General features: G+C 40.8%; 1 non-coding gene across 1 annotated transcript; it reads left to right on the plus strand.

The window, feature by feature from the left end:
• Positions 1–5,016: 5,016 nt before the first annotated feature.
• On the plus strand, positions 5,017–5,120 carry LOC130017037 (U6 spliceosomal RNA). Its single transcript, XR_008791313.1, has one exon. It is a non-coding gene; the product is annotated as a U6 spliceosomal RNA (small nuclear RNA).
• The last annotated feature ends 7,288 nt before the right edge of the window (positions 5,121–12,408 follow it).

Genomic DNA, 12,408 nt, shown 5'->3' on the forward strand with positions numbered 1-12,408 from the left:
CTTTATTCTGAGGGTCCTGGCAGTGCCCAGGGAACCATAGGTGATACTGGGGATCAAACCAAGTTCAGTCATATACAAGGCAAGCACCTTACTGCTGATACTATCTCTCTGGTCCTGAGTTTTCTTTTATTGTTTTACATTTCTATGTTTTCCAAATATAATTGGACTGGAGCGAGAGCACAGGGGGTAGGGCATTTGCCTTGCATGCAGCCAACGTGGCCGACCTGAGTTCGATTCCTCCGCCCTTCGGTAGCCCAGCAAGCTACCGAAAGTATCTCGCCCACACGGCAAAGCCTGACAAGCTCCCTGTGACATATTCGATATGCCAAACACAGTAACAACAAGTCTCACGATGGAGATGTTACTGGGCCCACTCAAGCAAATCAATGAACAATGGGAGGACCGTGACCGTGACTTATATAATTGAAAATAACATCAATGATTGTAGGCAGCAAAAGGCATTTATTAAGCATTGTTCATGTGTCATCTCATACCTTACTTATACAACCCTAGGTGAGGATACTGATTATTACCCTTGCATCTTTGAAGAGGAAACAATAGAAATACAAAATAACTCACCATAGTTGTATAATCAATCAAATTCAGGCTAGAGGTTGATTGGGCTATTTGATTCCACGTAGAAATTAAACTGTCTTAGGAATTAAAAATAAAAACCATGCTTTTTTTCATTTTTTATAAGTTTATTTATTTTTAATTTTTTATAATTTTATTTATTGAATCACCGTGAGAGCAGTTACAAAGCTATTGGGTCTAAATCTTGGTCATACAATGAAACACCCGTCCCTTCACCAGTGCCCATTCATCACCCCCAACAGCCCCAGTATACCCCCATCCCAAACCCTCCCCCTACCAGTGGGGCAGATGATTTCCACATTAGTCTCTCTCTACTTTGATCACGTTCAATATTTTGACACCAGACCCACCATTATTATTTGAGATTTTACCCTAACACTCAGATCTGCTGAAAAGGCAACAGTAGACAATTTGTTTTCTATTGCTGGTTATGAATAACATATGATGTCACTTGGCTGCAGTAGTGGACGCACGATTTTGAAATTCCGAAATTTTAACACTTAAATCTGGAGGGATTTCTGCCAAAACCTACTGGGTTCCGAGATTTACTCCTGAGTCTCTGGGATCATAGCCGTTAAGGAGCTTGATAAGGAGCCAGAAAGGCCGTTCGTGGGCGATGACTTAGGGTCTCGTTGGGACGGGGAGACCAGGACTGGCTCCACCCCAATCCTGTGAGGCCCAACAAGTTTCGTCACTGCGGGCCCAAACCTGACTGCCCAATGACCTCTGGAAGATGGCAGCCACCGAGCTGCCAAGGGGGAGCAGGTGGAGTGACAACACCCTTTCCCCCTGGGGTGGCCCGGCGACAGTAACCTACTGTGGGGTCCGGACACATTTCTGCCAAAAGACACTGGGTTTCGAGATTTGTTTCTGAGTCTCTGGGATCATGGCTGTTAAGCAGATTGATCAGGAGCCAGAGAGGCTGTTCGTGGGTGATGACTTGGGGTCTCGTTGGGGTGGGGAGGACAGGACCGGCTCCACCCCTATCCCATGAGGCCCTGCGTGTCTCATCACTGCGGGCCCAAACCTGACTGTCCAGTGGCCTCTGGAGGATAGCGGCCACCAGGCCACCAGGGGGAGAGGCCAAGGCACGAAACCTATTCCCACCTGAGTTGGCCCAGCACCGGTAACCTACTGCAGAGACTGGACACATTTCTGCCAAAAGCCACTGGGTTTCGAGATTTGTTTCTGAGTCTCTGGGATCATGACCATTAAGCAGTTCGATCAGGAACTAGAGAGGCCATGCCTCCAATTATATAGCTGAGTCAGAGGTGGTTTGTGGGTGTGTTTCCCACATACCTAACTTTTAGCAGTTTACTTTCTTGGTAAACTTTGCCCCAAGTTTTTGGCTTCTGGCCAAAGGCACAGCAGCAATTTTGGAGTATCTGGAAGTCTGAAGGCACCATCAGGCTGCTGATGCACTCGCCTCACAGGTACAGATTGACCTGCTGGAGGCACCATACCCCCTAAAACCAAGCTCTTTTCAAATGAAATATTTAGAAAGTCAAATTCGTATAGACAGGGTGTGGAGTGGTAAAAGATGGTTGGGGACTGACTACTAATTGATATAGGTTTGGCAGGACATGTAGAAAATGTTCTGGAACTAGATAGCAGTGATGATAGTACAACATTGTGAATGTTTGAAATGTCACCAATAGTAGGCTTTGTATCTTTGTAGTTTACTATGCAAAAGGCTAAAACAAGGTAAGTTGTTATTAACCATTTTCAGGGGCAATTATATTTTTGGAGTAAAAAAATACATTTCTAAATGAAAAAAGAAGAAAGGAGGAAGGAGAAAGAGAAGGAGGAAAGGGGGAAAGGGGAAGAGAAAGAAAAGGAGGAGAAAATAGAGGAGGAGCAAGAGGAGGAGGAAGAAAAAGAAAAAGGAGAAAGAGGAGGAGGAGGGGGAGAGGAGGAGGAGGAGGAGGAAGAAGAAGAGGAGGAGGAGGAGGAGGAAGAAGAGGAGGAGGAGGAAGAGGAAGAGGAGGAAGAGGAGGAGGAGAAGGAGGAGGAGGAGGAGAAGGAGGAGGAGGAGGAGGAGGAGGAGGAAACTAAAATCCTGAATGCAAATCAGATAACCGTTTGGAATATTTACTGAAGAGAGATGCAGGTTGAAAAATACACTGTTTTAAGGATTACTGGCTAAATACTAATGCTTTATAAGTATTATTTTTTTCTCACACTCAGTGATGCTCAGGGATTATTCCTGGCTCTGCACTCTGGAATCATTCCTGGTGTTGCTCGGGGGGAACACATGTGATGCCAGGGATTGAACCTGGAGTGGTCATGTACAAGGCAAATGCCCTAACACTGTACTATCATTCCAGCCCCCATGATTGTTATTTTTGTCTTTGCTCATAGTAATGTGGGTCATTACAATAAGCTACTTTTATCACACCCATTTCACAGATGAGATTACTGAAACACAGAAAGGTTAAAAGACCTCTTTCCAGGTCACAATACCAGTAAAAGGCAAAGATGGCTTTGATTCAAGTAGTCTAACCTCCACTTAACTACAACCTCTTAACAGCGACCAGCATACAGATCCGTCCATTTTGTGAGTGCTGCATAATCTGCTTTAACTCAGTGAAAACACCCTCTGCTTTATCTTTTATGCTTTTTAAATTTTTTTTCTGCTTTTATAAGTAATGGCTTGTCCTACTGGGATAAGTGCTTCAGAAATATTGAGCTTGGTGAAACAGTTGAGCATGGAAGGTCAGTGAGGCTAAGTCAGATGATGACAAATCATGTTCAAATTAACTTTATGCCCCAAATGTGGCATTTGTCAGGAAGCAATGTAGAAAATGTGAGCTTCTGCCAATTCCACTCAGTGGAGAGACTTGAGGGCCTCCTGACTGTGGTCCCATTTTTGGTGGGCTTGTTAGTTGATGTGTTCACTGCCTCCATGGCCTGATGAAGCACACTGTATTCAGTGACCACTGCAAACTGCCAGGAGAAAGTGAGCAGAAAAGCAGTCGAATGGAATTGAAAGGAGAAGAACAACCTAAGGAAGAAAAGACAAAATAAAAGCTATATTCACAATCTGTCACAGTCCTTATGAAACTGGAATTATGTTCTCTGCATGGAAAACAAACAAAGGAAAAAACAGTGAAAGTCACTGTTGATTTTAAAAATCAAATTCTATTTGGGTAAATAACAAAAAGCAGTAACAATAACTAATGCTATGCAAGTATCTACTGTCTCCCTAAGGAGATGGTAAGAGTAGCATAACATCTCCAATCCTGAGAGTTCTGGATGATATGACTCTATAGAAGCATTGGGAACGAGAGGTAAGGGCCCATGATGCCCAAGTGTAATTATGCAGTGATCCTTCCTCTGTTTATTGTAGAGAAATGCCAGTCCCTTGGTCATTCCAACTTTCAATTCTGAGGCTATCCACAATGGTTTCCTCTGCTCTGTTCCCACATCTCCCATCCTCAATTGAATCAGTTGAGAATGCATCCATTTTGCTACTTGAATGCTGATGTGGGGTCTGATTAACTCATGCCCCTCCACAACAGCTTCCTAACTGTGTTTCCTGCATTGGAACTCATCTTTCTGTCATATCTTGTCATTTTTCCCATTTTTAGGCCATATCTGGCAGTGTTTAGGTATTATACTAAACCCTGTTCTTGGGTATTGAGGTCACTCTCAGCAGTGCTTGGGGGACCATGCTATACTGGAGATCAAACCCTGGCCTTCTGCATGCCAAGTATGAGCTTGGTCTATGGTGCCATCTCTCTGTCCTTAGACCTAATTCTGTCCTTATTATACCAGCAACTAAGTACTGCCCCACAAACATAAACTTTCTAAGGCATAGGTCAGAGAAGCTCTCTCACTTGTTCCAAATCCTGCAGTGACCCATTTTATTCACAGAGTAAAATATCCAAGCCTGGCATGCTATATGTGTGGGCATACCATATCCTCCAGCCTTTCATTTATTACTTATTTATTATTAGACTCATCCTCCTCAACAGTCCCTGGGATGTCATTGTGGGCACAGGAAGTCCTGAGATTTTGTCTCAGGGATCTTCTGTAGAGTGGAGTCCATAACTGGATTGTTCCAGAAACAAATAACTAGAGGCCTCACTCTAGTCCCAAGAGAGGAACAAAAATTCCCCGAAAAAGTGCCTTTTCTAAAGATACTTTGAAGTCACTTGAACAAGGCAGAGAACTGATACAGACAAAGATTGGTGACTGAGAGAGAGTAGAAAAATAAAAAATGATACAGGATAATAAAAGGTTCAGGGACAAGAGAATTGAAGCTGTTCAATATAGCAATAAACTATCAGAGGGAATGAGTCCAAATGACAGAAAACATTGATGGGGAGTTTGAATTTAAACCTGAGAGCAAATGAGACTGTTATAGGATTCACATAGAAGAGTAATAGGAGCAGATTTGCATTTTATAAAAATCATTGTGTGCTTGCTTAGGCAGCACATATACTAAAATTGGAACTATGCAGAGATTAGCATGGCGCCTGCTTGAGGATGACACACGAATTCATGAAGCATTCCATATTTTTAATGCATCTAATTTGATAATAAAGGTTTTCTATTTTATTTACTTATAAGAAAATCAAATATGAGGCAAATAAAAATCATTCTATCTATAGTTCAGAGAAATGATTAAAAAGAAGGGAAAAGAGAAGAAAAGAGCTTAGTAGTAAGCACTTTCAGGAATCCAGACAAGGATCATGGCACTGAGAACAGAGAGAAGTGGAGAAAGGTGAGAGATGTTTGAAATGTGGGAGGGTGGTTTTGACAATTACTTTATACTAAGCATTAGATAGAGAAAGGTGACAAACCCATTTCACAGATGTCTGGCTTGAGAAACTGTGTAGACAATGATGTTATTTCTTAGGACAAGATTGTAGCAAGAGTAAGTCTCAGGTCTGTTAGAAATGAGGATGAGACTGAGAGTTTAACTGTTGACACGATTAGATTAGGTGCCATTTTTAAGTGCTATGTTTAGTGCTACAAGGAGAAATATCCGTTGTGATGGAAAAAGCAGGAAACCTCCGATAGAACATGAGAAACACTAACATTTGTTCAAAAACAGGTAAAGAAGAGAACCCAAGGGAGGACCCACAGAGTCAAAAGGAAAACCTGGGGAAGTGGACCCCAAAAGTCAGGATGCCAAGGAAGTAAAGTCAGGAAATAAACCAACTTCATTGGTTTCCTTGAACAAAGAGATAGTTGATGAGATTGGCATTGAAAGTTTCTGAGCAGCTGGGGCTGGTTGGAAGAGAAGCCAGATTGCAGTGGGTTGATAAGTCATAAAGATGAGAAAATGGCAAATGAAAAGTGAAGACAATTTCCATCAAGAAATGGGGAAGAAATGGCTGAGAATGGGGAAAAAATAAAGAACAAGTTTGTTTTTTTTTTTAAATTTAATTGAATCATTGTGAGATAGCCCATTAAGAAACAAATCTTTTTTTTTTATTTTTTTCCCCTTTATTTTATTTTATTTTTTTACAGTTGTAGATTTACAATTTTTTGTGCTTTGGTTTCAATTATACAATGATCAGATACCCATCCCTCCACCAGTGCCCATTTTCCACCACCATGGATAATATACCTCCCACCCCCATCCCCCCATCCCCCCCGCCTCTGTGGCAGGGCAATCCCCTGTGTTCTCTCTCTCCTTTTGGGTGCTGTGGTCTGCAAAAGAGGCATTGAGTGGCAAACATGTTCAGTCCATAGTCTACTTTCGACATGCATCTCCCCTCCTGGGAGGATCCTCCAAACATCCTTTATTTGGTGCTCCCTTCTCTATCTGAACTGCCCTTTCCTCTAGGATACCCGGCTGGCCTCTAAGTTATGGAGTAATCCTCCTGGTGCTGATCTCAGCTATTCTTGGGTATTAATCTCATACTTTGTTACTTTATATCCCCCAGATGAATGCAATCTTTCTATGTCTATCCCTCTCTTTCTGACTCATTTCGCTTAGCATGATACTTTCCATATTGTACCACTTGTATGTAAATTTCATGACTTCATCTTTTCTAACAGCTACATAGTACTCCATTGTGTAGATGTACCAAAATTTCTTTAACCAGTCATCTGTTCTTGGGCATTCAGGTTTCTTCCAGTTTCTGGCTATTGTAAAGAGCGCTGCAATGAACAAACAAGTGCAGATGTCACTTTGACTATACATTTTTGCCTCTCTGGGATATATTCCCAGGAGTGGTATTGCTGGGTCAAATGGGAGCTCAATTTCTAATTTTTTGAGAATCGTCCATACTGTTTTCCAGAAGGGCTGAACCAGTGGACATTCCCACCAACAGTGAAGGAGTGTCCCTTTCTCGCCACATCCACGCCAGCATCGGTTGCTTTTGTTCTTTTGAATGTGGGCCAGTCTCTGAGGTGTGAGATGGTATCTCATTGTGGTTTTGATCTGCATCTTCCTGATGATTAATGATGTAGAGCATTTTCTCATGTGCTTTTTTGCCATTCGGATTTCTTCTTTGAGAAAGTTTCTGTTCATTTCATTGCCCCATTTTTGGATGGGGTTGGATGTTTTCTTCTTGTGGAGTTTAACCAGTATTTTGTATATCCTGGATATCAACCCCTTGTTAGATGTGTATTCGGTGAATATCCTTTCCCATTCTGTAGACTGTCTTTGTATTTTGGTCACTGTTTCTTTGGAGGTGCAGAAGCTTCTTAGTTTAAGATAGTCCCATTTATCTATCTCTGTTTTCACTTGCTCGGCCAGTGGCATGGCATCTTTGAAGATACCATTAGCTTCAATGTCATGGAGGGTTTTGCCAACTTTATCTTCAATGTACCTTATGGTTTCTGGTCTGATGTTGAGGTCTTTAATCCATTTTGATCTTACTTTTGTACATGGTGTTAGGCAGAGTTCTGAGCCCATTTTTTTGCATGTAGCCGTCCAGTGATGCCAACACAATTTATTAAAGAGGCTTTCCTTACTCCACTTCACATTACTTGCACCTTTATCAAAGATTAGATGAGCATATGATTGAGGGGAGATGTCAGTGTATTCAATCCTGTTCCATTGGTCTGCAGTTCTGCCTTTGTTCCAGTACCATGCTGTTTTAATTATTACTGCTTTGTAGTACAGTTTGAAGTTCAGGAGGTTGATTCCTCCCATTTTAAGAAACAAATCTTTAAGAGGGAAAAATGTCTACAAGTTTTCATTCTTTTCTTTCTTTTGTTAGGATTTAATTTTATTTTGGACATCATGTTTTACAGTACTGTTAATGGTAATATTCTATGTGTAAAATTATTCCCGTACTTCCAAGGTGTGTGCTTCCTTTCACCAATGTGACAGTGTTCTTGCCCGATCCTATTCCACTCCCGTCCACCTGCTGCAGTGATATGCTTCCTACAAAAGGCCAGTTCTCAGTTTCTGTCACCTTTGGGAATTTGTTATTTCTTACTATAGTTCTATAAAGAACCACATGTGAGAGAGATCATTTGAAATCTGTCCCTTTCCTTTTTACTAACTTAATTAAGTATGACACTCCAGACCCATCTAAATATCAGCAAACTGCATAATTTTGTCTTTTCTTATAGCTGATTAGTATTCCATTGTGTATATTTATCATAGGTCCTTTATCCAATCATTTGTTCTTGAACACTTGGGTTCCATCTAGATTTGAATTATTGTGAAGGGCTGGAGCGATAGCATAGCGGTAGGGCGTTCGCCTTACAAGCGGCCAACATGGCCGACCCGAGTTCGATTCCTCCGCCCCTCTCGGAGAGCCCAGCAAGCTACCGAGAGTATTCGATGTGCCAGACACAGTAACAACAAAGTCTCCAATGGAGATGTTACTGGGCCCGCTCGAGCAAATCGAGGATCAACGGGAGGGCCTTTACCTTACCTTCGAGCAATACTTCAATAAACAGGTGGGGAAATGTCTTTTCTAAATAGATTTTTTGGGTGCTTAGTGTAGATGCCAAGAAGCAGAATTTCTGGATCACATGAAAACTCAATTCCTAACTTTTTGACAAGTGTTCATGTCATTTTTTACAAAGGTGGCAGAATGGTGGCATTCCCACAGCAATAAATGAGGAGCCCTTTTCCTTAACTATCATGTCAGCTGGTTACTTTTGATCTTGGGATTTTGCCAGTAGTCTCATTCCTGTGAAAAGTTATCGGACTGTTTTTTGATTTTCATTTCCCCAATCATAAATGATGTAGAATATTTTTTTCTGTCCTCTCTTTACTCCCTCTCCCTCTTGTTTTCTCCCCTCAATAGGGGAACTCAGAACCCAAGAATACATTGGGAAATGGCCACTGGAATAAGATCTGTGATGAAGAGGAAAAAAACTATAGAGTTGTTGGGGAGGGAATCTCAATCTGGGTGGAGAAATGGGCCTGAGGCATAGTGGGGTTGGAAGGAGGTTCCTTTTTTACTCGTGCCAGGAGGACATAAGGGAGCTTAGGGTTCAGATCCAGGACTTATGAAGTCATCATATCATCCTTTTGACCTCACCTTGATCTTTTTCCTGTGCAAAAAGGACCAAACATGTACCTTCCTGCCTGCACCTGGAAGAAACTTTTCTCCACTTCAATGCATTTGCTCACAGTTTTCTTCTTTTTTATTGCATGCCCTTCATTCTATTTTTAAATGAAGAGGCAGTCTGGATATTGTTGGACCTGTTGTGTACATGCACAATTTGGGACAGTCTATTTAAGAAAAAAAGTCTGCTAAAATATACTACTTTGACAATTTAACAAAAACATATGGAAATGGGAACACATTTCTTTCCTGGCTTCTCTTAGAATCTGAAAAGGGATCCATGTCAGTAAGAGACCCTGAAGGTCAAGTTTCTTCAACTTCATGTAAAATCCTCTTTGATTCAAATGTTCAAACTTGACAGCAACAACAATGACAAACAAAGCAAACCAAGAAAGAAGCCCTCCTCCCCTCTCCCACCTCCCTAAAAGAAAAATATATTCTTCCATGAAATTCCTCCAAATAAAGGAAGAAATGTTGATTTCCTTGTTTGTATAATGTACTGATCTATTTCCTTTCATGAGGATTAAATAAGATAACACATGAGAGAGAACCTGGCACAGCTCCATTTCCATAAATGGTGCTTATTAAACTATTTTCAAAGCAATAATAAAATATGAATCAAGTTCCCTTTTTTCACCTGTAATTTTGGTCTGCATGCTAGTTATTTGTAAGCTCATTTTTTCCTTCTATTAGACTTCCAGAATATATCTTATCACTTGAAGTCCTTTATAACGCCTTTCAGTATTTCTTGCATATATCAGGTATTTTATGTAATATTGAAAGAATGAATGGATGAACTCTGGTATATAAATCACTTCTTAGCCACTTCATTAGGAGAATTGCATGGAACACCACTTCAGTGAATTTTACAGTTGAAACTTTCAATTCTTGGTGCCCACATTGGTTATCAGTTAACAAAAAAAAAAGAAGAAGAAGAACTAGGGTTGTCATGGAAGATAAGATACATTTGGCTGAGGAAGTAGAATAGGGAAGGTAGGCCTCCAAACATAAATCAGCTTTCAGAGTTTAGTTGATAATCAACTAAAGTTGGAGTTTTTGAGACATAACACTATAAAGCATTGCTTGAACTAAACATTATAAAATGTTTGATACCATGGATCAGAACCTAGAGACTTATCTGTGCAAAGAATTAAAGCATTCAAACTAGGAAAAATCTGTAAAGCAATAAGAGAGAAATAGCTAATAAATATGCAGTATAATATTGGTAGATTTCTAATTTTATTCATTTTGTGTATATTGCTGCTTAAGGAAAAGTATTTCTAAGAATTATCTGTTTGGGATGGAATAGCTCAGTGGGTAGGACGTTTGTCTTGCACAAGGCTGACCTGGGTTCAATTCCTCCGTCCCTCTCAGAGAGCCCGGCAAGCCATTGAGAGTATCCCACCCCCACGGCAGAGCCTGGCAAGCTCCCCGTGGCATATTCAGTATGCCAAAAACAGTAACAATAAGTCTCACAATGAAGATGTTACTGGTGCAAGCTCAAGCAAATCGATGAACAACAGGAGGACAGTGCTAAAGTGTTACCTGTTTGGGAAGAAAGTGGTCTTTTTGGTTTACTTTTTAAAGGACTACTATAAAGATTAAATTTTTTTTTTTTTTTTTGCTTTTTTGAGTCATGCTCGGCAATGCACAGGGGTTACTCCTGGCTCTGCAATCAGGAGTTACTACTGGCGGTGCTCAGGAAACCATATGGGATGCTGGGAATCGAACCCGTGCTGCCTGCAGGGCAAATGCCCTACCCGCTGTGCTATCTCTCCAGCCCCAAGATTAAATTTTTAAAAAGATAACAATGTGTTCGTAAAACAGTAAATACTGTACAGTTGTATTTACAATTTTTATTATTGCTATTTCTATTAACTCACTGGCCTCGACTTTCTTCCACTTTTCCTGAAGACTGGTCTTGTCCATCCTCTCTCTTTTCCTGTACCCTTTTCTATGTACTCCCAATTTATAGCACAGCAGTAGGGCGTTTGCCTTACAAGCGGCCAACATGGCTGACCCGAGTTTGATTCCTCCGCCCCTCTCAGAGAGCCCGGCAAGCTACCAAGAGTATCTTGCCCACACGGCAGAGCCTGGCAAGCTACCCGTGACGTATTCGATATGTCAAACACAGTAACAACAAGTCTCATGATGGAGAAATTACTGGCCCCACTCGAGCAAATTGATGAACAATGGGAGGACCGTGACCATGACCAATTTTATTGAAGAATTATCAGTTCCCAAATATACAAGCTATTTGAGGATTTATTGTTCTGTGACCAGGATACACCATACACACATGTATTTGTTCATTTTGGAGACTCTGAAGTTGTAGATGATGTTCAACTTATTTTTAACCGTCTGTTCTAAAAACAAATTTGGAACATAGTAGGAACTTAGCAAATTTTTGTTGAGTAGAAAATGCTCTTAAACGATAAGAGCAAATAGCTCATAGTTGTATGGCCTTTCAAAAAAGTATGCGTTTAATTATTTTTTGATATTATGGTTCAGAACCCAGAGTCGCAACTCTGCAAACAGTGCCTCAACTAAAGCATTCATAGAAAACATTAAAGCCATGAGTTATCATAATTTACCCCAGTATTCACCATCCACACCAAGTATATTCTTCATAAGGGAGGCAAATTTTGTTCAGAAATTTTCTAGTTATAGCCTAGAAAATCTAGGCTATAACTACTACTTGTTCCCCTACATAGCTAGAAAAAATGATCGATTTCCTCTGGGAAGCATAATATTCCTGTTTTGATGTAACTTCTAGACAACCATTAGTAGCTTATTGAAAGAGGTAGCACTTTGTAATGGAAAAAGCCCCAATATCCCCGGGGTGCAAAAACACACAGCAGAAATGCTATCTGCACTCGTATGTTCATTGCAGCACTGTTCACAATAGCTAGAATCTGAAAACAACACAAATGCCTGAGATCAGATTAAAGGAACTATGGTACATCTGCATAATGAAATACTATACAGCTGTTAGAAAAAAAATAGCTTACAAATGGATGAACATGGACAGTATCATGCTGAGTGAAATAAGCCAGAAGGAGAGGGACAGACATAGAATGGCTGCACTCATTTGTGGGATATAAAAAAACATAGTATGAGACTAACACACAAGTACAGTAGTAACAAGGGTCAGGAGGATGGTCCATGGTTGGAAGCCTGCCTCAATGAGAAGGCAGTTGAGATAAAGAAGGGACCATTATGACAATGATGTTTGGAAGAATTTCTCAGTATCTTTATTGCCCACAAAGAGACACACAGAGAAACAGAGAGAGAAGAGAGAGAGAGAGAGAGAGAGAGAGAG

The sequence above is a fragment of the Sorex fumeus genome, unplaced genomic scaffold, assembly GCF_029834395.1.
Source record: "Sorex fumeus unplaced genomic scaffold, SorFum_2.1 ptg000007l, whole genome shotgun sequence".
NCBI lineage: Eukaryota > Metazoa > Chordata > Mammalia > Eulipotyphla > Soricidae > Sorex > Sorex fumeus.